This window comes from Dromiciops gliroides, chromosome 2, assembly GCF_019393635.1.
Source record: "Dromiciops gliroides isolate mDroGli1 chromosome 2, mDroGli1.pri, whole genome shotgun sequence".
NCBI classification, from domain to species: Eukaryota; Metazoa; Chordata; class Mammalia; order Microbiotheria; family Microbiotheriidae; genus Dromiciops; species Dromiciops gliroides.
This window is the reverse complement of record NC_057862.1, coordinates 644,855,560-644,882,053: the sequence shown is the minus strand read 5'-3', so window position 1 is coordinate 644,882,053 and position 26,494 is coordinate 644,855,560. Positions and strand designations below refer to the sequence as shown.

The following is a 26,494-nucleotide window of genomic DNA, read 5'->3' as shown; positions in this document are numbered from 1 at the left end:
TATCCTCATCTGTAATAATAGGATAATAATAGAACCTTCTTTTCCAGAGAAGCCATTAGGTAGAGATGATGAAAGAGGGCCTTTCAGACAGGGATAATAGCTGGATAAAGTGCCTGGAGCTGAGAAATGGTGGGTTTTGTCCATGAGACAGCCAGGAGGTCAGTGTCACTGAGTATGGGGGAAGGACGGGGAGGTAGAGAGGCGAGATTAGGAAGGGCTTTGGGTGACAAGGAGAGCATTTTGTATTTGATCCTGGAGATGTTAGGGAACCACTGGGGTATAGGGAGCTGGGGTGGGGGGTAGGAGGGATATGGTCAGACCTATGCTTTAGGACAATCACTTTGGTGGATGAACAGAGGATGGATTGGAGTGGGGAGAGACTTGAGGCAGGTAGACCCACCTGCAGGGTATTACAATAGTCCAGGCTTGAGGTGATGAGGGTCTGCACTACGGTGGGGGCAGAGAAGGGGCCTATTTGAGAGATGCTACGGAGGTGAGATCAACAGGCCTTGGCAACAGCTCAGATATGGGGGTGAGAGATAGTGAGGAGTCCAGGATGATTTCTAGGTTGTGAGCTTGGGGGGACTGGGAGGATAGGGAAGTTTAGAAGAGGGTTTGGGTTTTAGGGGGGGAATATTGAGTACTGTTTTAGACATATTTAGTCTAAGTTGTTTATTAGATATCCAATCTGAAATATCTAGAAGGAAATTAGAGATGTGACTCTGGAGGTCAGTGGAGAGGTTAGAGCTGAAGAAGCAGATCAGAGAATCATCAGCATAGAGATGATAATTCAACCCAAGGGAGATGATGGGGTCACTACATAGACTAGGATAGGGAGAGAAGAAAAGAAGGTCCAAGACTGAGCCTTGTAGGACACCTATTGTTAATGGGAGTGACCTGGATCAAGAGTCAGTGAAAGGACTGAGAAGGAGGGGTCAGATGGATAGGAGATCCAGGAGGAAGTGGTGTCTCAAGCGCTAGAGAGAAGAGAATATCTAGGAGGAGAGGGTGGTCAACAGGGTGGAGAATGAAGATTGAGAAAAGGTCATTGGATTGGACAATTAAGAGATCATTGGTGGGGCAGCTAGGTGGCGCAGTGGATAAAGCACTGGCCCTGGATTCAGAAGGACCTGAGTTCAAAGCCAGCCTCAGACACTTGACACTTACTAGCTGTGTGACCCTGGGCAAGTCACTTAACCCCCATTGCCCCACGGGGAGAAAAAAAAAGATCATTGGTGACTTTGGAGAGAGCAGTTTCAGGTCCTGGACACCTTGACAAAAATATAGAATTCACCATATGCTTCTTTTAGAAGCCACCTTTGTCTGCTGCAGGATGAGCTTTGGAGGGGGGGACGGAGAGAGAAAGCCTCTACTCCACCCCGCCCCCCAATCCTTTCCATACATCAAGGTCTGCTTTAATATGCTTTGGTCTAGAACCCAAAGAGAAAGTTATGGCCAGTTTGCTTTTATAGATCATGTTGGAAAGATTGTTTTTTTTTAATGACAGTTCTGCCCTATGTCTCTTGGTCACTGATCACCTTGGAGGCACTGTTGTTGTTGTTGTTTGTCCTTTCTCGAAGAGGACCATGACATTTGGGTGTATCATGACTTGTACTGAATTGGATTTAAGTGAGGTAGGGCTGTGCAAAGTCACCAGCCTCACTCTCTCCTCCTGAGCCATCTGGGTCCAGTGGCAAAATATACATCAGGATGACTGGAGATGGCCCCATGCAGTGGGAGACTTTGACTTTTTCAAGCTAAGATCTTTCCCAGGTCTCAGTTTGCCTGAAGCAATGCCCATTCAGTGATTAAGGTTAGGTAAGAAGTGAGGTAAAGAATGGCCTCCTTTACCTAGTCAAAACAAATAAGGAAGTGCTCAGTACTCATACCTACCTCCACAGAAGGCCCTCTTCAGATACATCCAGACAAAGGTGTATGCCTTGTAGTCTCATCAAGTTACTTATGGAACTTATTAAGTTGCTGAAGACTTCCCCTGATCACATTCCATCCCCCTCCCATGGATATTCTATGTTCCAAGGTTCCTTCCAGATCTGACATTCTCTGTTCATTAATTTATAGTTGGAAGGCATCTTAGCTCATCTGGGCCTCCATCTCAGAGATGAGGAAACCAAGAGAGCTTCTCAGGGTCAAACGCTTCCTCAACGGCAGAACAGAAACCAGAACTCAGGCCTATATGGTCTTTCTCTTTTGTTGAGCTTTTTTGAAGGAGGCATCCTTTCCCAACTAGTCTCTAAACCTCTTTATCTCCTGTATATCCTAGTTATTATCATCATTCAATCAATTATTGGCATTTATTAAGTGTTTACTATATGCCAGTTATGGTGTTAAGTGTTGGGGATACAGAGACAAGTGGTGAATAGTCACTGACCTCAAGAACTTACATTTCACTCTCTGTCTCTCTGTCTTTCTTTTTTTTGGTGGGGCAATAAGGGTTAAGTGTCTTGCCCAGGGTCACACAGCTAGCAAGTGTCAAGTGTCTGAGGCCGGATTTGAACTCAAGTCCTCCTGAATCCAGGGCCAGTGCTTTATCCACTTCACCACCTAGCTGCCCCTTGAACTTAAATTTTTTTTTTTGGCAGGGCAATGAGGGTTAAGTGACTTGCCCAGGGTCACACAGCTAGTAAGTGTTAAGTGTCTGAGGCCGGATTTGAACTCAGGTACTCCTGACTCCAGGGCCAGTGCTCTATCCACTGCGCCACCTAGCCGCCCCCAAACTTACATTTTTAATGAATATATTATTACATGGTCAAAAGTATTTGTGGAGTTGAGGAGTCTTCAGCCATTTTATAGGACCACAGGCTCATTGGATTTAGAATTAGAAGAGACTTTAGATGCCATCTAGACTGAGTTCATTTTATAGATGAGGAATTTGAGGCCCAGAGAAGATGACAAAACCTTCTCTTAGATGACCTAGGCACCATGTCGATAGACCCTCAGACAATAAACATGGTATTTTTTCTATTAGACAAGTGATGACGGCCTGTATTAGGGAGGTGGCGGTGTGAGTGGAATGGAGATGGATAGAAGTAATATTTTGGAAGTAGAGTCAATAAAACTTTGAAACTGATTCAAATCTTGAGCTTTCTTCAAGGCTTAGCTCCGGGGCCACCTCCCCTGGGAAACCTTTCCTGACCTGCCTTAAGTTTTAGTGCTACCTTCCTGCTCTCTATCCTTTTCTCAAATCATCATGTCTTAACCCATCTGGGTAGAGTTTATATCCTCCTAGGAGAATGTAACCTCCTTGAAGGTAAGGACTGTTTTTTGATTTGTCTGATGACTTTGTCTTTGTAATATAAACACTTGACACGGTGTCTTGAATGTATTCAAAGCATTTAATCAACATCGGTAGGGTTGGATTGGATTGTTTAGAGAATTTCATGGGGCACCTGGGTTTAATGTTGTCCCAAACCAAATAGCTTTGACCCTTGACCCTTGGGAGCTCATTGTCTCAAACATGTGTGGAATATCTACCTACACAATGTCAAATAAAAAACAGTCCTCCTTCTGGTGTCACGGGTGGGCCAGAGCACAAATAAACTCGACATCCACAGTGATTGCTTCAACTCTCTCATCTTTCCCATGTAAAATAACAAGGTTAATATCAGGGTGGAAAAATAATACTGGCATTGTTTAAATCTGTGTGATATTTGATATTTAATAGCCGTGGGTTTCCTCTTCAATTAAAGGCCTTCAAGATTTTCCATCAAGTTAAGAATTAAAAAAAAAAAAAGACGGCTGTTCAGAGCCTTTCTTTGTTTGGGTGCCTTGTTTCCATTGGAGAGCAAAATGGGATGAATGCCTGCCTTGGATTGGAAGTTGCTGGCTGCCAACCTTCACATGCTCCTGGATGCTGTGGCGGTGGCTTTCTGATGTATCCACATTTGTACCTGATGACTTACGGGAATTGTTGGTGGCTTCATTGCTGAGCTGCATATTGATGGGGTGCAGAGGAGCAGATCCTACAGCACTGGGGGTGGGCAGGAGAAAGATCTGCTTGAGTTAGGCTGAAGGTTCAAGGAATTTAGTCCTCACCTTTGGTCCTATGTCATCATTACTCCTTCTGCTATGTCTGGGTGCCTCAGGAAACTTGTCTTAAGTGAATCAAATCAATCAAAGGCATACTGAGTATGACAAGTCCTTGTCTCTGATGATCCACTGGATGAACTACAGGTGACATTGCACAGCATTCAGGTTGGCTGAGGCTAATTGGTCACATCCTAGGGATTAGCTATAAAATAATAAACCATTTTGAGCCTGAGAAATGTTTGGAGTTGAGAAAGCAAAGTGGTGAGAGCTAGGTGTTATGGTGTATAGAGAACTGACCCTAGACTCAGGAAGACCTGAGTTCAAATCTGACCTCAGACATTTACTAGCTGTATGGACCTGGGTAAGTCACTTAACCCTGTTTATCTCAGTTTCTTCATCTGTAAGATGAGTTGGGGAATGAAATGGTAAACTATTCCAGTATCTTTGCTAAGAAACCCCCAAATTGGGTCATGAAGAGTTAGAGACAACTGAAATGACTAAATAATAACAACAACAACAAGAAAATGGTGGTGAAGAGAAAAGAAGGTTGCCTCTAAGAAGGTAGAAATCCCAGCTTTGGCCTCATTCTCCCCTCCTCTGATCCCACTTTCTCCTAGACTCTATGTGCTTGTAGAAGAGTGATATTTTGTCCCAACTATTCTTTTTTTTAAATTAATTAATTAATTTTTCTTTCAACAAACATTTATTTTATTTTCCATTTACATGTAAGGGTAGTTTTCAACATTCATTTTCATAACATTTAGAGTTCTAAATTTTTCCCCCTCCCTCCTTCCCTTTCCTCCCCCCTCTATAAGATCGCAATCAGGTTATATATGTACAATCCACAAGTGTTCTTTTTATCAGTTCGTTCTATAGGGGTGCATAGTAAGCTTCCTCATTAGTTCCTTGGGATTGTCTTGGATCATTGCACTGCTGAGAATAAAGTCACAATTACTCATTGAACAATACTGCTGTCACTACGTACAATGTCCTCTCAGCTCTGCTCACTTCACTATACATCGATGTTCATTAGTCTTTCAAGGTTTTTCAGGGATCATCCTGTTTGTCATTTCCTGTAGCACAAGTCCATTCCACTACAATCATATAACAGCTTTTTCCATCATTCCTCAATTGATGGACATTCCCTTGATTCTCAATTCTTAGCCTCCACCAAGAGTTGCTATAAATATTTTTTGTACAATTTTTCCCTCTTTTCTCTTTTTCATGATTACTATTGTTAACTGTTTCCCTTCCATCCTATTCCCTTCCCCATGATATTTATTCTATTATCCATCTTCTTTCATCCTATCCCTATTCAAAAGGGATTTTTTTCTGTCTGTCCCCTCCCCCACTCTGCCCTTCCTTTTTTTGCCCCTCTCTCTTTATCCCTTTCCCCTCCTATTTTCCTGCAGGGTTATAGAGATTACTCCACCCAGTTGAGTGTGTACATTATTCCCTCCTTGAGCCAATTCTAATGAGATTGAGGTCTTTGAGCCAATTTTGATGAGTGTTAGGCTCATTTACTGCCCAGATTAAATAGATTACTCCACCCAGTTAGGTGTGTCTGTTAGTCCCTCCTAGAGGCAGCTCTGATGAGTTTAAGATCTTTGAGCCTTTTCTGATGAGTGTAAAATTCATTTACTGCCCTGCTCCTCTCCCATCTCTTCCCCCACTCCATAAGTCTTTTCCTGTTATTTTCATGTAGGATTTTGCTTCTGCCCTTCCCCCTCCCCCAATGAATTCGCTTCACCCCTCAATTTAACCCTAAAGATGTGATCATCTATCTAAGTGACACAGTAGACAAATCATCACCCCAGGACCCAGGGGGATCCCAGCCAAAACCTGGCCTCAGACCCAAGACAGTCGCCCACTGTATGACCCCAGGCATTTTCCTATGATCTTATTTGGATGTTTTTTGGAGCGATCATGTCATGAGTTCGGGAACTCACAGCCTTTCATCCGCCATCTTGGCTCCACCTGTCCCAACTATTCTTACTGTATTACCTTAGTAAATATCCCTTTCTAAAAGATAATGAAGTCTGACTGACTGATTGATATTAATTAATCATATCTGGAAGCACATTGGGAGGGAGTAGCCTGTGATCTATAGCACTAGAAAGATGCCCCCTTCATCCCTAACCCCTCAGGACCACCCCTATATCCCTAAAGGGATAAGTAGAAGCCTTGCTTGGGTGGCCCAAATGGTCAGTGACAGTGTGATCTGGGATTAACACCTTAGAGTACATGCTACATCAGGTCACATAAATATATGGTGAACCCATTTATCCTACTAAGTGACCTACCCTCGTTCAGTAGTACAAGCTTAGGAGAAGGTAGATGGTGGACCTAACCCATACTTTTGGCAGGGCACGGACCTTGGAAAAGGCTGCAAGTTATTCAGTAATAGGTGATGGCATATGGTTGGACTGATCAACAGTAGAGTTGACAATATGAAGGAAAAGGAATCCAGAGCAGTGGTGTTGGACCAAGAGAACAAGGGAGCTTAGAGGGATTGGGGGTGTTGATGAGAATGAAGAGTAGGTCTAGGACGTGTTAGGCAAAGGGAGAAAAGGAAGTAAAAGCTATGCCTGGAGAGGGGGATTTCAGAATTCTGGGTCATGAACATTGCACAGTTTGGGGAGGTTCTCTTACTCCAAATCTGGTGCTTATTCTATTCTATTCTATTCTATTCTATTCTATTCTATTCTATTCTATTCTATTCTATTCTATTCTATTCTATTCTATTCTATTCTATTCTATTCTATTCTATTCTGTTCTGTTCTGTTCTGTTCTGTTCTGTTCTATTCTATTCTGTTCTGTTCTGTTCTGTTCTTTCTCTTCTCTTCTGTTCTATTGCTGTTCTGCTCTATTCTATTCTATTCTATTCTGTTCCTGTTCTGTCCTGTACTATCCTGTGCTGTCCTATCCCATCCCATCCCATCCCATCCCATCCCATCCTATTCTATTCTATTCCATTCTATTGATATGACATGATAATACAATACAATATCATATATCATATCACATCACATCATATTGACATATGATATTGTATTGTTACAGTATAGCATTGTGTAGATTACAATATTGTGTGTGTGTATGTGTGTGTGTGTGTGTGGGGGGGTGAATGGGTGGGTGGGTGATGGGGCAGACCTGGGATTTCATCAGCACTGGGAATTCTCAACATGGAAACTTCCTTCTCTAATACAATGGTGAAGAGCCACTTCTTCCACATGTGAATCTCTGCTTGGAATGCCTTTCTCTGCATCTGCTCTTCCCATAAAGGAAAAAGAATCTTTGTCTCTTTGGAGTATCCTCACCTTGGTCTGGGCAGCTGGTAAAAAGGTTGTGATCAGATGTTATGAATATCTCCTCCACCTGGCTCTCTTTAGTGTTTCATAGGAACTGAAGTCTTGGTCTACCTGCAATTGGGGCCTGTCTCTTGGGGTTCAAGGAGAGAGGCTCATGGGAAATACAGCTTTTAATAAGGTAGGCTTGTGCCCAGCTTGTAGCCCAATCAAATACATGTTTAGGCTTGCCATCATCTTTTTTTTTTCCTTATTGTTATTTGTGTTTAGGACTTAGCTCCCTTACAAAATTGTACCGTGAAACAAATCAGGGAACCCACCTTCGATGCTATAACAACAACAATATATGCAATAATAATATACATACGTATATGCAATAATAACATATAAAACAACAGTATATCCAATAATAATATATAAAACAACAGTATATCCAATAAGATATAAAACAATATATACAATAATGACATATACACAATATGATATATGCACATACTATATTTATACATATTTATATATATATACAATAATATGCACAACAACAATAATTGCTAGCATTTATACAGCTGTTTGAGGTTTGCGAAGAACTTTACAAATATCTCATTTGATCTTCACAACAACTTTGAGAGAGAGGTGCTATTATTATCCCCATTTTACAGATGAGGAAACTAAGGCAGACAGGTCATGTGACTTGTGTACATCACACACTGAGAAGTGTCAAAGAAGATTTAAGAAGCTGAATACTTCTGACTCTCAGTCTAGAGTTCTATCTACTTTGTCACCTCTGTCTATTTCCCTTAATGCCTACAATTGCAGGTGCTTGTAATAGTAATAATAATAATAATTAATAATAATAATAATAATAACCCAGCCTCTGGCTTTGGGGGCCTTTTTATGATCTGGAGATTTCTGCAGAAGGCTGTCTGTGTCTTATGCTCACGTTTTTCTGCAGACTTTTGGAAACCTCTATGCCCTGTCTTTATAGATTGACTGATTCCCTGATTGTGACCTCGGAGATGAGAAGCACATCATCTGGGCCTCCTTTCCTATGGAGTGCATGACCCTCACCTGAGTTGCCATATTGTGAAAACATCCTTAGTTATAAAATGAGGAAGTTGGACTAGAATGAACTGTTAAATTCCTCTCTAGTTTTTTTTTTTTTAGTGAGGCAATTGGGGTCAAGTGACTTGCCTAAGGTCACACAGCTAGTAAGTGTTAAGTGTCTGAGGCCGGATTTGAACTCAGGTACTCCTGACTCCAGGGCCGGTGCTCTATCCACTGCACCATCTAGCTGCCCCTCCTCTCTAGTTTTAACACTATATTTTAAGGTCTTGTCCAGCTCAGACATTTCATGTTCTAAGAACTTCTTTTTCCAGGTTGAATATTTTTTGATTCTAAAAATGTATAAGTGTACTAATTGTTAGATTGGCTCAGAGGGAAGAGAGGTAATCAACCGTTATCTGGTTAGAAAATGGCTGTGTTTTAGATGCCGTGATTCAAAAGTGATTTGACGATTTTAGGTTTCTTGACTCATTTTTACTCTACTTAACCAGGGCTGACCTGACCTGAGGATAGCGCAAGAGGAACCCAGGAGGCTTCTGTCCTTGGCTCACTCTGAGGATCATCATAATAACTACAATATCACTTGAGCTCACAAGGCATTTTGTGTTTGCAAAATTCTTTCACACATATTTCATTTGACGCTCCCCACAGGGCCCTCCTGAGGTAAGTAGGGGAGTATTAGCAGCCGCCTTTTACAGATGAGGAGATCAGGATACAGAGAGGCCATTTGGGCTGCCACTAAAATAGCCTAGCTAGTGATCAGAGGTCTTACCGATACCAGACCTGTAATCATTGAATGTTAGAGCTGAAATGATCCCTCAAAATGATCACATTTCACCCCCTCTTTTGAAAATTTATTTTTTAAAATTTTGTTGAGGCAATGGGGTTAAGTGACTTGCTCAGGGTCACATAGCTAGTAAGTGTCAAGTATCTGAGGCTGGATTTGAACTCAAGTCCTCCTGAATCCAGGGCTGGTGCTCTATCCACTGCGCCACCTAGCTGCTCCCTCTTTTTATACAGTTGGAAACAAACTCAAGGTGACATGACTAGTGATTTGTTCACCAAACTCTACCTTAAGTTTTCTTTAAGTAGTTTGTTGGTAAGTATAATAATACTTACCTATTTATGTAAAACAATAGCTAGCGTTTATGTCATACTTTAAGACTTGAAGAATGCTTTATATATACACACATACATACATATACACACATGTATGTATGTTTAAGTATATATACACATATATGTAAAATTTGATCTACGAAAATAACCCCAAAACAAACCCCATGAGGTCAGTATTATCATCTTCTCCATTTTACAGATGAGATAACAGAGGCTTGGGAGAGACTTGCCCAGGGCCACACAGCTAGTAAGTATCAGGATCAGGATTTGAGCTCAGGTCTTTCTTTTTTTTTTTTAGTGAGGCAATTGGGGTTAAGTGACTTGCCCAGGGTCACACAGCTAGTAAGTGTTAAGTGTCTGAGACTGGATTTGAACCCAGGTACTCCTGACTCCAGGGCCAGTGCTCTATCCACTGCGCCACCTAGCTGCCCCGAGCTCAGGTCTTTCTAACTCCAAATTTAGCACTCCATTCATGAGGTCATTTAGTAGAATATACTGAATAAATTGACTTCCTGGTGAATGTAAGTTACTTGAGGCCAGGGGCTGTAACCTATTTTTCTCTTTGTTTTCCTAGAGGCTTAGATACTTAATAGATGTTTGTCAGTTGAATTGTTAGAGTTAGGATCATCCCCCAGACCTTGTGATATATGGTCCAGTGTGGTTTCCAGCCCACAGGAGGTTACCTCTCGGGGCTCACATCACAGTCGTTTTAGCCTTGATGGTCCGGTGGAAGCTCCTCATGTCCCTTGACTTCACCAGAACCTGATGGAGATAGCGCTGTTTTTAACCTCAGGTAGATGGATAGTCCTGGGGGAATGCAGATGATTGCCAGGGACAGCACATCTTTAGAGAAGCCTTTGGATTAACTGCTATTAATGTGTGCACTTGTGGATTCCTCATTAAGGGACATTTTTCTTTTTTCAGCTCACATTCCAACTTCCTCCCATGAACCACGACCTCTGGCAGAGAACCGGGTGCTCTCTGAAATTCCTTGTCGTGCACGGGGGTTGGGAGGGATCCCATCCTTCATGCATCACCCATTGAAAGGGCAAGAGGGGAACTCACAGCATGACACCATCAGTGTGTCAGCCTCACCCTCTCTTCCCTCCCATGTGGCCAGAGATTAACTTTGCTGGTAAATATGCCTTCTGTTCCTCTGTATCTGTTACAGACTTCACGATTCACAGACTGCTCGGAAATTGGGTAAGTGTTTTTTTACCCAAACTTGAGTAACCGCTGTATAAATGTATGGTTGGAAAGTCTGGCTAGCATAGCAGACCACACAGTGATTCTCCCAGTGAAATTCAATGCCCTGGGTTTATTCGGTTTTTACCTAAGACACCAGTGAAGGAAAAATGGGTTTGGAAGAGATAAATCTCTTTCCATCCATTTTGGAGGGGTTTTTAATAGTTTATTGAACATTAGACACATATAGGTGTGTGCGCACATAAGTGTATGTACCCTGAGTCCAAACCCCGATGTTCAGTCTTTCATTTTCTTCTTCTCTTTCCTATTGCTTGTCCAAGCCAAGCTAAGGACAAATGGAGGATCCAGAGGCCACTTAGAAAAATAATGATAATTATGTACAGACAGCTCTGTTGTTCTACAGATGTGAATTCTGGGATTTCTCGCCTGTTGCATTCACCCAGCAAGGATGCTGAGCCAGGGGTGATTTGCTCCAACACTCAGTTCTGCTATTCACTACAATCTGGGAGGCTTTTCATCAGGCATTCTCAGCTCCATTTTTAATCAGTCTCTTTCACCCCAATAGGCCAAGAAAAAGTTGTAAAGTCAGAAGGCACCCTGGCATGGGCTCTGTGGCTCGGAACAGAACAGATATTGTCTCTAGGTTCCATTTTATGCAGTTCTGATCTCTGCTGACCACACAAATAGTTCTAATCAGTTTCCAGAGGGACTTGGCTGGCATTTATAGATGTTTGCTCTTGATGTTCTCTGGTAAATTACCGTACAACCTTGAATGTCACCTTTCCTCTCGGTTTCCCCAGCTGAAACAAAAGGGAACAGTGAAGGCCAGAATTAGACTCTGTGGGTGTGCTTGAGAGATTTCCATTTTCCATTAGCTAAAATGCCTTTACTGAGCTGTGCTGGGTACCGGCTACACAACGGATGTGGGAGCCTCTTCATTATGTCTGGAATGTCGGTTTGCACATTCTCTCTAGTTGGTTGACCCTTTTGCAACATGGTCATGGTGGGTGCAAGTCAACAGGTCCCTTCTTTAGTGATCCCTTCTTTCTTAATAGGGCTGGAACTGTCACTCAGCACCCCATGCAGGTGGGTTCAGGTGCTCACTGCTACTTACCATTCTAGGTTATTTCCAAGTGGACAATGGCCCTGCCAATCAAGCTCTGGAAACAGTGTAGATTTTCAATAGCCAGATGGGGCTTAAATAGCAGCATCCTTCAATCACAAAGCCAAAGTACAGGATGAAGTTAAAGACCTTTTATGCTAGGATTTCATTGAGTAGTTTAACAAGGTTAAAAACCAAACCAAACACTGAGCTCTTAGCTATGAAAGAAAGATGGGTTTGTTGATAAAGCAGTACCCAGGATTTTGAGTGAGAGGATGTGAGATTGCTAAAATCACATTTGTTCTCCTTTTAAACTCTTTTAGAAAGCTTTTGAATTTGTTTTTTTGGTGGTTGGTACCATAGTATCAAGAGTGAAAATGTTTTTTAATTTAAAAAAATATCCTGGCAGGGGAATGAAAAATACTCTTTTTTTTTTTTTTGCAGGAGGCCAAACGAAGCTGGGAAATGACAGTGTAATTTTCTAATCTTCTAGAAATTTTTCTTTTCAAGTGGGGAGACGAACACGAGGCTCTGGCTTTCAGGGATGCATTCAGCTGTGGTGGCAATTTCTAAAACCCAGGAAACATTTGAGAGGCAGCAATGTCATTGTGAATAGAGAGCCAGTTTTAAAGCTAGGAAGACCTGGGTTCAGACCCTGCCTCTAACCTATATAGGCTGTGTGATTCTAGGCAAGACTCTTGACTTCTCAGCGCCCAAGGTAACTAACGCTTGGTACCAGCATGCATTAGTAGAGGGAGTTTCTTCAATCTTTAATCTTCAATCTTCCCTAAACCAACAAATCACAGATCCACTTTCAATTTCTATAGACTATCAGGGTACTTATTTCCTTTCCTTTCATAAGACTTGCTCCAGAGCAGAGCTGACATTCAGATAATGGGGGTTTTCGGTGCTCAATATTCCCTTGTAGAAGAAGATTTGGAAGTCTCTTCGAATCATAGACTGTGTTGAGTTTGTTAGTTTGTTAGAGAGAATATTAGCACTGGAAAGGATACAATACAGGGATGAGAAAGACCTTAGGATTATCCAGTCTAATCAACTTATTTTACGGATGAGGGAACTGAGCCCAAGAAGGGGAAAGTGAGCCAATTGAGATCTCTCAGGCATCGAGTGCATAGGTCGGTAGATTGAACTTTTGGCCCCATGGCCAGGTATGGAGGGGATGATGAAGGACAGCCCTCACTGCTAGATCTGAAGAAAAGTGTCACCCATGTTAAGGGCTAAAATTCTAGCTAGTCTGTCTAAAATATCCAATGAGTGGTCGCCAATAAATTATAAGCTTTAGCTTATAAGCGTTTATTAAGGAGAATAAGAATTTGGTAAAGAGAGAAGAAAAGCCTAGATTCCTCTATCTATTAAAGGGAGAGCGCATTTCTAGCTGCCTTCTCCACCAGCATCCCCAGGAAAGAGAGTGAGACCGAGCGCCAGTCTCTTCCTTCCTCCTCCCACTAGCCAGCATCACTTCCTGATGCCAAAGAAAAGACTCCTGGTCTTGCCCTCAAAGACCTTCACTTCATGGGCGGAACTCTTCTACAGTAAGTCTCCAGCAGGTGGCATCATTCCAATCGTTACACTCAAAAAAGACGATCATTGAGGTACGATGAATGACTTATTCTTGGCCTGTGCCTTGGAGGCCTGAAGTCTCCTCGAGATTACAAGATGACACATGAATATGACATTTAAAAGAAAAAGAATCAACATGGTTGATGGATTCCAGCCTGATGAGTATTCTCTGATGATATTTTTGGTCTTTGCCAAAATAGTTTTTTTTTGGCGGGGGGAGGGTGGAAGTGGGGAGAGAATTTATGACAACTTTTTGAGGTGACAGTACCAGAATAGGTAGATCTTTTCTTTCTAGTTCCAGCATGCTATGTTGTATTATCTAATGATCTAAGTTAGCTCTGACATTCAATTTCCTGTATAGATATGTAAATGAGAAAAATATATCTTAAATATGGGAAAGACAGCGCAGTACCTGGCATATAGTAGGTGCTCAATAAATGTTTATTGATTGATTAATCTATTTGAGGCTGATCATTTTCATATCATAGTATCATAGATTTAGAGCTGGAAGAGACCTCAGACACTACTGAATCCAATCTCCTCATTTTGTTGTTGTTCAGTCATTTTCAGTCATGTCCAACTCTTCATGACCCCATTTGGGGTTTTCTTGGCAGAGGTACTGGAGCAGTTTGCCATTTCCTTCTCCAGCCCAATTTACAGATGAGGAAACTGAGGCAAATGGGGTTAAGTGACTTGCTCAGGATTACACAGCTAGTCAGTGTCTGAGGCCATATTTGAACTCAGGAAGATGAATCTTTCTGACTCCAGGCTCAGCACTCTATCCACTGTACCACTTAGCTACCCTATGCCTCATTTTACTAATGAGGAATTTGATGCAAAGTGACTTGAACAGGGTAGCATAGCTAGTAAGTATCTGAGGTGAGATTTGAACTCAGGTCTTTCTGACTCCAAGTCCAAAGCCTTATACACTATACCATGATCTCTCAAGTGAATTTAGAACTACTGATCAGTCATTGACTCCCATGTAATATAATAATAGCTCCCATATAATAATAACAACTAGCATTTTAATAGCACTTTAAGGTTTACAAATCACTTTATATATGTTTTCTCATTTACCTATCTGTACCCTTCTCTCTACTCAATTTTTTTTTTTTGCAGGGCAATGAGGGTTAAGTGACTTGCCCAAGGTCACATAGCTAGTAAATGTCAAGTGTCTGAGGCTGGATTTGAACTCAGGTCCTCCTGAATCCAGGGCCAGTGCTTTATGCACTGTGCCACCTAGCTGCCCCTACTAACATTTTCAGTAGCTTAATTCCAGCCCTTATCCATCACCCTTCACAGGGACTATTGAAATAGCCTTCTAACTGTTAGCATTCCCAACCTCTCCTCTCTCTAATACATTCTCCGCACAGCTGCCAAAATAATCTTCCTAAGGAGCAGGCACTGTTCCTAAGTCTCTGTTGCTCCCTCTTGCCTCTAGATAAAAATCAAGTCTGTCAGTTTGGCATTTAGGTCTTTCCCCAGTTTGGCTCCCCCATACCTTTCTAGACATTTCACATTATCTACCTTCTCACACTTTCCATTTTAGCCAAAATGCTTCATTAACTGTTCTCTGAACTTGGTGTTCCATCTTCTTCTGCCATGCCTGGCACTGGGCTGAGAAAGGGCTGTCTGCCACACTTGGAATGCCATCTCTTCTCACTGAGGCTTCTCAGATTCTCCAGCTGCCTTTGAGGCTCAGCCAGGTGCTGTTCTCTGTCAAACCTTCCCAACCCCTTCATTTGTCAGTGTCCTCTCCTTCCTCTATTTATCTTTTAATTACTTATTGGTCCTCTTTGAGAATGAAGGACAACAACTGGCCAATTACTTATTTGTCTGAGGGTTGTATTCCCCAGTGGACTGCAAACTCACAGAAGACAGGGATTATTTTGTTTTTGCCTTTTTATACACTTAGCATTTGGCAAAATACTAGTTGTCTAATAAATGTTTGTTGAATCAAAGGGTTTAGTCCCTCAATAGACTACTTGTAAAGATAAATTGAAATGCCCCCAAATGAGCAACCTGGTTCCAACCCATGTACATATACGTACAAACACGCACGTGCGCAAACAAAATCACACACACACACACACACGTACACACAAACACTTCCTTAGTCCCAGGTCCTGTGGTCAATGTAGTCACAACAAAAACACCCTGTAAATAATCCCCAAACACCTTGAAATGACTTACTTCCTTCTCCAGGAGGTGCCTTATGATATCAGTTGGGAAGAATGAATTCAACCCAAAATCTCTCTGAGGGGCCAAACTTTGACCAAAACAATTTGCTGGTGTTAGGCTCAAGCCTTCATTAGTAACAGATTACCGCCCCCTGACATACCTTGAGCTTCAGGCCACCCGGTATTTTCTGCTCTTTAATGGAACATCCACAGTCTTGGGTGGGCTCCTTGGCCTTTTCAAATAGGCTGGTTTTTCCTGTCATTGTTAACCTTTTCTTGCATAGGAAGAACCAACAAAAGAGGTGTCTCTTTCCTGTCTTGCAGACCTCCTGGCTTGACTGAGGTAGGAAAGAACAGGGACGACTGGGGAGAAGGGGAGATGCTAGTGGCCAGTGCATCGAGACCATGATTTGGGTCTGGCCAGTGAATATAGGAAACAAAATAATGTTTTGTCTTTTTTTTTTTTCCCTTTGCTCTGGTTGTTGTTATTACTGGCAAATATACAAAATAAAGTCAGGAGTTCAGAAGAGGAAGGTGGAAGGAAAATGACCTTACTCTCCTCATTTAGCTTTTGTTCTTATTCAACTTCATTTGCATGCCAATCAAAGTGGACTGAAGCTATTTTGTTCCAGCCTTCTCATAGGGCCTTTTTTCTTCTTTTTTTTAAAAAATTTTTTTGGCAGTCTCCCAAATGTACTTTTTGGAAGATGCAACCCGTTTTTGTTTTTTTTTTTTTTTTTAAAGGGCTACAAGGAATTTTCTAATCCTCAATCAGATATTGTCTGGGATATAAAATTTGAAATCTATACCAGATACAGAGTCAACAAGATACCCTTAGTTTTAGTCTGGAATACTCGGCATTTGTAGGCTTCCTGGCTACGGGTGGCTATGGTTCAGTGTCCTAATAACCATGTGTTAATAGAGTTCAGTATACCTCTGTGTGTGAGTGTGTGTGTGACAGAGACAGAAATATAGACATACAGAGAAGATGCTTGAGAAAGGGAGAGACAGAGAGAAAGAGAGAGAGAGAGAGAGAGAGAGAGAGAGAGAGAGAGAGAGAGAGAGAGAGAGAGAGAGAGAGAGAGAGAGAGAGAGAGGGAGGGAGAGGGAGAGGGAGAGGGAGAGGGAGAGGGAGGGGGGGCGGGGAGAGAGAGAGAAGCTTTCTGACCACCATAACTTAGGAGAGAGTAGCATAATTATATTACTTGGAGAAATTAGCAACCCTTTATCACTGGAGGTGTGAGTTGTCTGGGCCTCCTATGTGCTATGGCCCTAGGTGTTCCTTTTAACTATTTGCTCTGGGCACTTGGATTACCATTATATGCAGTCTAGCCCTTACTAGGCCTGGTCATATGCTTTCTGGGCTGGTATTCTCATGTACAGGTACCTATACCTGTACTCACACACCTGTGGGAGATCATATTTCATGTGTGCATGGGGGAAAGGGGGCAATGGGAGTCTTTCATGATGCTTTATTTACTATGCTTCTAGATTAAATACTTTTTTTTCCCTTTTTGTCATAATATGTGCTCTGTCTGGCTGGTCATAGCACACACATTGGTGAGGGCTTGTGAGCTATAAAATTTTGAGTGGGTATGAATCCACAGGATATCTTGAACCTGGAGTAGCTTTTCTGGGAAACCACACATGAGAGGAGGGTGCCCCAGGTGCTACCCTAACAAAAAAAAGATTGAATCGGAAAAATGCTCAGCCCCTCTGACATACCCACCTTATATCTTACCTCCTGATCCAGTATCCATTCTTTCTACTGTTTTTCCCATTTTCTTCAGCCTTTTGAATTTTGACCTTCCAAAGAAACTTTGGTACCAACTTGGTCCAACTTTTTGGCTTATGTTTTCAGTGAATCATAACCTGGACACCTTCACCTGCCTTCATTTTTGCTTTAATCCCAAACACTAGAGGGCCCTTCCCTGTTGTGGGATACAATAATGCCATCATCTGTTGCTACTTACCTGTGTGACTTTGGTAAGTCACCTCTTTGGACCTCAATTCTCCTATCTATAAGATGGAGTTGTTGGACTTGGTAACCTCTGAGGTCTCTTTCAGCTTTAGAATTATGATCACTAAGACAGAATGATAGCCCAGCTCAGCACTGCTCCCAGCTATTTCCATTGTGAGAAAGTTTTTCATTTTTTCCTGGTATGTAGCCCTCTCAATGATCAAAACAGGGCTTTGAAAAAAGCATGGGAGGGGCAGCTAGGTGGCACAGTGGATAGAGCACTGGCCCTGGATTCGGGAGGACCTGAGTTCAAATCTGGCCTCAGACACTTAACACGAGCTGTGTGACCCTGGGCAAGTCACTTAACCCCAATTGCCTCACCAAAAAAAAAAAAAAAAAAAAAAGAAAAAAAGCATGGGATCATTGATCTGAAGATGACTGGCATCTTCCAACAACTGGAGGAGGGCATACTCAATTAGGACCTCTCAATGGCTCTTCTTGAACACTGGATTTTCATGAAATCCTCTGTGTTGGTTCTTTTACCTGTCTGGTTGTTTTTTCTCAGTCTTCTTTGCTGGATCATCAGCCATAGTCAGTGTCTGGATTTACTTCAGGCTTATATCCTGGACTCTTCTCTGTCTGTCTTTCTGTCTCTTCTCTCAATGACTTCATTAGCTTCTAAGAGTTCAGCTATCAATTCTATGTAGACAACTTCCAGGTCCATATATAGAACCCTAGACTCTCCTGAACTTCAATCCTGTACCACCAATTACCTATTGGCATTCTGAAGAGGTTGTCCCAGAGGTATCTAATACTCAACCTGACCAACATCCATTATATTTTTTCTCCCCCCCCCAGACCCCGCATAATAAAACCCAATCTCCTCTTCCTAACTTCTCTATTTCTGCTTTGGGCACTACCACTAGGCACCTATGTCTGCAATCTCAGAGAGCCACAGCACATAGGAGGCCCAGACAACTCACACCTCCAGTGATAAAGGGTTGCTGATTTCTCCAAGTAATATAATTATGCTACTCTCTACTAAGTTATGGTGGTCAGCTCTTCCCTCTCTTTTACCCACTTAATTGTACCACTTGGTTGTCAAATCTCACCAGTTATGCCACCACAAAATCTCTACCATTCGTTTTCTTTTTTCCATCAGCTGTCATTACCCTCCTCACCCTAATCACTTCTCATCGGGACTATTTCAATAGCCTCCAAATTAATCTCTGTTCTTTGAGCCTCTCCCCTCTCCAATCCACCCTTCAAAAAGCTGCCAAATCGATGTTCCTGAAGCACATGTCTGATTGTGTTGCTCTCTTGCACAATAAGCTCTACCGTAACAGCTTATTGGATATGAACTTCATGCATCAACCATTCAACCAAATTGCCCCATTCAATGTTCCTTGTACAGAACATCCCATCATTTGCCTCATGTCTTTGCTCAGGACAGGCTATATGCCGCATGGATGGATTGTCTTCCTACCATACCTCCACTTCTTGGAATTCTGTTCCTTTTGGAAAGACTCAGCTCAAGTACCATCTCCTAGGGGAAGCCTTTGCTGATCCCCTTAATCGCTAGAGCCTCCTGCACCCAACAGAAATGACTTTATCGTAACTTTTGTAAATGTTTTGCATTGGCTTAGCAAATGTTATTCCCCTGCAAGAGAGTGTTAGCTACTCAATGGCAAGTGGTATTTCTTTTTTTGTTGTATCTAGAACACCAGTGTCTAAAACATTATAGTGACTGGTACATGGTAGATGCTTAATGAATACTTGCTGAATGAATGAGTGAGTGAGTGAGTGAATGAATGAATGAATGAATGAATGAATGAATGAATGAATGAAATGTCTACAGTCAGTCCTTTTCTCATATTCAAGGTTTTTCACAATCTGGCCACCACTGGAGACTCATCTTTCCAGGCTCATCCCCCAGAACTCCCTTCAGGAGTTCTGTTCTTTTTCCACTTCCCTTAATTCTCCTCTATTTCTCACCTGCAGGGCTTTGCTCCTCCAGTGTAAACCTGGAATGTGCAGCTCCTCCTTCCTTCCCTCTATGTTTACAATTCCTACTCATCCCTCCAGGTTCAGATTAAATTCCACCTTTCTACAAAGTCTTTCCTGATCTCCTTGGGTATAAGTGATCTCTCCTCCCAGCTCACCTTTACAATCTAGTTCCAGCAGATGGTTTCAGGGTATTGTACAATAATTTCTCTTCACGTACCCAGGTACCCATTTGATGGTGAACTCCTAGGTCAAGAACTGTGTTTGACTTTCTTTGTATCCCCAATGCTGAGCACAGTGGTTGGCACATAATAGCCACTTAATAGGAGCCACTAGTTGGCACCATAGTGCACAGAGCACTGGGCCTGGTGTCAGGAAGACTCATCTTCCTGAGTTCAAATCTGGTCTCAGACACTAACTAACTGTGTGATCCTGGGGAAATCACTTAACCCTGTTTGCCTCAGTTTCCTCATCTGTCAAATGAGCTGAAGAAGGAAATGGCGAACCTCTCCAGTACGTCTGCCAATACAACCCCAAATGGGATCATGAAGAGTTATGTGCAACCAAAATAACTCAACAACAAAATGCACTTAATAAATGCTTGTTGACCAGACTCTACATTAAAGCCTAGAATGTATATGCCCTTTCATCTTTGTCTTTTAGCATCTTCAGCTTTTTTCACTTTTCAGCTCACTGCCATCTCCTATGGGAAACCTTTCCCAATCTCTAGTTGCTGGTGTTTCCTCTAACCCCAAATTATCATGTGTCTCTACGTATGTATATATGTTTATGTATACATGTATATACATATACAAACACACATATGAAAACATCTATATATGCATATATACATGTACATATATAGTAGGCCCACAGATAAATATTTATGTACATATATATGTATACATATAAACACATATATGTTTGTATAAATTATGTGTATTATGCATCCATCCACCCACCCACCTATCCATACATCTCTCTCTCTCTCTCTCTCTCTCTCTCTCTCTCTGTCTTTCTTTCTCTCTCTCTCTAATCTGTAGACCTACCATATACTCCCAGTAAAATTGAAGTATCCTGAGGGCAAGAATTATTTTGTTAATTTCTCTTGGTATTTTCTATGCCTACTAAAGTGCCTTGAACATAGTATACGTTTACTAAATGGATGTTGGATTGAATGGATGGTAATTGGAAAGCAATTGGTACTTCTCTCAAAGATCCATTATATTCTGCTTGGCTTGTGTGAGAATTCCTTTGTGCATATAATAGTATTTTGTTGTTGTTCAGTCGTTTCAGATATATCTGACTCTTTGTGACCCCATTTGGAGTTTTCTTGGCAAAGGCACTGGAGTGATTCTCCAGCTGATTTTACAGATGAAGAAATTGTGGCAAGCAGGGTTAAGTAACTTGCTCAGGGTCATACAGCTAGGAGGTATCTAAGATGGGATTTGAACTCAAGTTTTTCTGACTCCAGCCCTGATGATCTATGCACTGCAACACCTACCTGCTCTTTACATAATAGTATCACACCTCTTTTAAGACTTTAAGTTCCTTAAGAATGAGGAATACTTTATATCTCATCTCCTAGTTCAGGGTCTTAAACATAATGAATGCTTGGTAAATATTTGTGGAATGAATGAATCAATCTGCAGAGCATAAGTTGGGAGATATTTAAGAGTCACTTTATTGTGAATTTGCTGAGTAGGTCAGTATGTAAAATGAAATCCTTTATGGAAGGATGGGGATAGGCAATTTTAACTAATAAACAGCAGGAAATGAGCTGAGTCTTCACCACAGGCACTGAATTAAAGTGACTGGAACATAGATCTTCCTTGTTAACAGTTTTGAGGTCACATCTGGCTTGAAACAGCTTTAGGGATTGGGAGTAACACTGCAGTACAAAACCTTAAATGTAATCTTTCCTTATTTGGATTCCTTCTGCCTTGCTATTGAAAACCAGGGATTTGTGAGTGCATTCAAATTAATCTGTAATTGTTAACAATCTATAGCAGAATACAGTGTGGTTGGCAATGGTAGAAAGAATACAGGACATACAGTCAGAAGACCAAGGTTCAGGATCGTTGGCTTCAGAGTCAGAAGACATGGGTTCAAATCCTGCCTAGACACTTAATACCTATACAACCCTTCATCCCTGAACCTGTCTGAGTGAGGTAGCTCAAATATAAAATGAGGCAGTTGGTCTAATTGCTATGTGAGATCCCCTTCAGCTCTAAATGTATGATTCTTTGAGCCTGGGCCTTGCTGATCACTAGTCTGATGATTCTTGTCAAGTCTGAGCCCTGTCCCCCTGTTTGTGGAGCAGGGATGATGGTGCATTGGAAACCGCCAATGAGAAAGCATTCTATGGAAAGACTTTACAAGACTGAAGAGTTCCTTATGTAATTGCTGCACAATGTGTATGTGTGTGCATGTGTGCACACTTGGGCATTTATGTGCATACACATGCGCACACGATAGAGTATAAACACAAATAGTTTCAAAGCCAGTCCCCAGGCCTGGAATGCTCTTCCTTCTCATCTCTGCTTCCTGGTTTTCTTTGAGTCCCAGCTAAAGTCCCACCTTCTACAGGAAGCTTTTCCTGATTCTCCTGAATTCGAGTGCCCTCCTTTTGTTAATCATCTCCAATTTATTCTGTCTACAGCTTGTTTGGCCATACTTTATGTGTTGTCTCAAGGCTGTGAGCTCCTTGAGAGCAAAGACTGTTTTTTTTGTCCTTCTTTGAATCTCCTAATGCCTAACATAGTACTTGGCATTTAATAAATGCTTATGTAGATAAGTATACATATATATGTGTGTATATGTGTATATATACACACACGTATACATATTTGTGAATATATACATATAATTGTATATATCACATATACTATATACATACAAAATAATACATTGTATACTCATACACTTACATTCATATAAATTTGTCTATCTATATATTTTCAGTCCTTGAGCTTGAGACTTAAGGATGAGGTAAGTGTTTTTGGAGCTGTAGAGAATGAGTTGATTAATATCTACAGGACCATCTGATTCCATTTTCTGTGTTTGGATTCAACCAACTTTCTCAGTCAATCGGAGCTGTCATAACATTAATTCAATTCAGTCTTTAAAGACAGCCAAAACAATTAAACTCTCTATCCATTTAGGTATCTCTGCTATTTAGACACGTTCTTGATGAATGTGTACTGAGTCTCTCACAGAAAATGAAATCCAGCGTTTAGTTAATGGGGGTTGAGTGGAAGTTGTGTTGAAATAACTTCCCCCTTATTGTCTAAGCAACTGCTGTCTCTTTGAAATCATTTTGGCTTATGCTTACCAGCTTTATTGCCCATTAAAATAAGCCTTTATTTCTAATTTTTTCTTTTAATTAGTAAAGAAGCAACCAGGTGTGAAGTCGATAGAGCACTAGTCCTGGATTTAGGAAGACCTGAATTCAAATTTGGCTTTAGACACTTACTAGTTGTGTGATCCTGTGCAAGTCACTTAACAGCTGTTTGTCTTAGTTTTCTCCACTCTAAAATGGGGATAATAGTAGGACCTGCATCCCTAGTTTATTACGAGGACTAAATGAGATTCTGTTTGTAAAGAACAAACTTTAAAGCACCATATAAATTACAACTGTTAAAAAATCAATATAAAACGAACTATCCTAACAAATTACTACAATATTCTCACAATGCATATCATCACATAACAGAATTATTTTATTGTGTATGTATATAAAATATACATATTTTAAGCATTTATGTTAGAACAAATAATAGATAATATCATATTATAATAATTATATCAAATCATAATGCAACAAATTCTTACCACAAATTATAATGTCAAGCTATCAAATTAATAATAAATTAAACTAATAATAAATTAGATGCATACATTAAACTATTTATTAATCATGCTACTTTCCATTTATATCAAGCCTTCCCATTTTCAAAGGATTTTCAGATCTATTATCACCTCAACCAAGGAGACTCAGTCATTTACTTAGAAGTATAGAGCAGGTGCCCTATGGATTTTCTCCTGTTTCCCTACTACTCTTTCCCTGTTCCATATAACCACCCACAGTGTATATTTACACACATGCATGTGCATGCACACACGTGCATACATGTAGAACACACAAGAGACACATAGCCATATGCATACATGTGTGTATATACATACACACAGACAAACGTATTGTGTGTAGATATATATCCATGTATATAGCATGGGTATATCATTGTGTGTGGTTCAAAGGCGAGGCTAGATAGTTCTTTGCTCTTTTTCTCTGTTCCTGTCCCTCCCCACTCCAAGGGAAACCTTAATTCCTGCCAGGAAGAGAAGCAGGAAGTTGCCACCAAGGCCTCTCTGCTCTTCTCAAAGAGAAGGGATACTGGACTAGAATTATATCTATCTCTTTCTTAAATATTATTAGTGTGGGGGCTGTGATCAGGTTAAAGCTAACTTTTTTGTTTGTTTGTTTTTGTGGGGCAATGAGGGTTAAGTGACTTGCCCGGGGTCACACAGCTAGTAAGTGTCAAGTGTCTGAGGCTGGACTTGAACTCAGGTCCTCCTGAATCCAGAGCCGGTGCTTTATCCACTGCGCCACCTAGCTGCCCCCTAAATCTAACTTTTGATCGCCTTTATTATTGGAGGAAAAGAGGACCTCAAGCTTTATATTCGAAGCTTGATCCCGTTCCCACCAAATTATACCAGTCCCACAACGAACATATATGGAGAATAGCAAAGAAACCCATCAAATCGTAGCAAAACAGAAATCAGAGAAGGTATACCTAGGAGAATATATGCCAGAGAATACAGAATGAAGGACCTCTCCCATTGGGATGAGAAAACTCAGCTTAGTCAAGAGAGATCCCAAGGAGAAACTCCCTGTAGTCTTTGAAGTAGCAAGCTGAAGATAAGGACATGACGGAGACAGTCATCTCCTCTCCTGTTATGCCAGAGTCTTTTCCTTCTGCAACCTGAGGTGGGGTTGGCCTCATCCATCTTCCCTCTCCAATCTGGAAGCCCAAAGCTCCCAAATCCAAAGAATCTCAATGATTCCTGGAAGTTAGAAGACAAGCAGATGGAGTCCTCCTGTTCTCACCAACGCCACCCCAGCCCTCACTCAGGGCTGAACCTTCATCTCTTCCAATAAGGAGAGAGTCCCATATAGGTATGTATATGCACACATATGCATGCACATATATGCATACACACATATATGTGTGTGTACACATTGTGTATATAATATGCATGTATACTTGTATACACACGTGTACATATACACACAAAATGGGATTGGGGCTTCATAGGCATCTTGCATCCTTCTAGTTACAGGGATTCTTAGTCTGGGATCTGTGAATCTATGAAAAATATTTTGATGACTGTATTTCAACCCAAATGGTTTCCTTTGTAATATTCTGTATTTTTCCTTCCCTTCCCTTCCCTCCCCCCCCACTCAATATTACTCTCAGAAGGGGTCCATGACACAAAAAATGGTTAAGAGCCTCTGGTATAACAGGGACTAGCTTATTTCTTCTTCTTCCTCCTACTCCTCCTCCTTCCTGGAACATAGTAGGTATTTAATAAGTATTTGTTCAATTGAATTGAATTGATGAATGTCATTTGAGCATGGCTGAACTCTGTGAAGGTGTCAGGGCTGGCACATTATCCTCATTTTATAGATGAGGAAGATGAGGCCCAGAGAAGGGAAGAAACCGGCTCCAGGTCATTGAGCCAAAGGAACAGTCAGGGCCAAAATGTTGGCTTTCTGACTTTCAAGTCTTGTGCTTTATTATTATTATTTTAAAATTTATTTATCTATTTATCCATCCATCCATTCACTCATTATTTATTTATTTATTCATTCATGCATTCATTTATTTATATATTTATTTAGTTTTCTTTCTTTCTTTCTATCTATCTATCTATCTATCTATCTATCTATCTATCTATCTATCTATCTATCTATCGGGCAAACAGGGCTAAGTGACTTGCCCAGGGTCACACACAGCTAGTATTAAGTGTCTGAGGTTGGATTTGAACTCAGGTCCTCCTGAATCCAGGGCAAGTACTTTTATCTACTGTGGCACCTAGCTACTCCCCTGCCCCCCCTTTAAAAACTATTATTATCACTTAGACTTTCAGGCTGAAGCATAAAGCCTCCCAAAGCAGTGTTTGTATTGAATTTTCCTCTTGAACCAAAATGTAAACAAAGCTCCATCTCAGCCCCCAAATAAGCATAAGACACTGGGTGACCCTGATGTGAGCCCACATGGGTTTGGTCTCATTCTACTGCTCCAAGCCAGTCTCCAGGGGTCAGAAAGTTCATATGTTACAGGTGGGGATTTTGCTGAGACGCAAGAAATAGTTCTGTTCAGTGAACCTTAAAGGCATCTGGGTTCATTCTTCCTTCCTGGCTTTTTGTAAGTATCCGGCATGCTTTTGCATTTTTAAAGAGCCTTCATGCAAATGAAAAGAAGAACATTTTTCCCCCCTTCTGGGTGGGCAGGAGCCATTTGTATAGTCTTCCCCTTGCAAAGAGTCTGCCTACTCTAGCTGGGGGAGGCATCTGAGGCCATTTACCATCTGCTTCCAGCCTATTTCCCGGTCTTATCTCTCCTCCTTTCCAGCCTAGTTAGAACACTCACCATAACCTGGGCTCTTTGCTTCCAGGCCCCTCTGCCTGGAATGGCCTTCTTCCCTCTCCCTCAAATCTGTTCATTAAAATCCTACCGTTCTTTTTTGGGGGGGAGGGGGCAATGAGGGCTAAGTGACTTGCCCAGGGTCACAAAGCTAGTAAATGTCAAGTGTCTGAGACCAGATTTGAACTCAGGTCCTCCTGAAACCAGGGCCTGTGCTTTATCCACTGCACCACCTAGCTGCCCTGAATCCTACCATTCTTAAAAGCTCA

At 41.4% G+C, this 26,494-nt stretch overlaps 1 long non-coding RNA gene across 1 annotated transcript in view; it reads left to right on the top strand.

The window, feature by feature from the left end:
* The window catches only part of LOC122743590, a 44,018-nt gene extending 30,882 nt beyond the window's left edge, over positions 1–13,136 (top strand). Inside the window, exons 3-5 of the long non-coding RNA XR_006355001.1 lie at positions 8,909–9,080; positions 10,461–10,739; positions 12,289–13,136. This is a non-coding gene — a long non-coding RNA (uncharacterized LOC122743590). The remainder of the gene's footprint in view (positions 1–8,908; positions 9,081–10,460; positions 10,740–12,288) is intronic.
* The last annotated feature ends 13,358 nt before the right edge of the window (positions 13,137–26,494 follow it).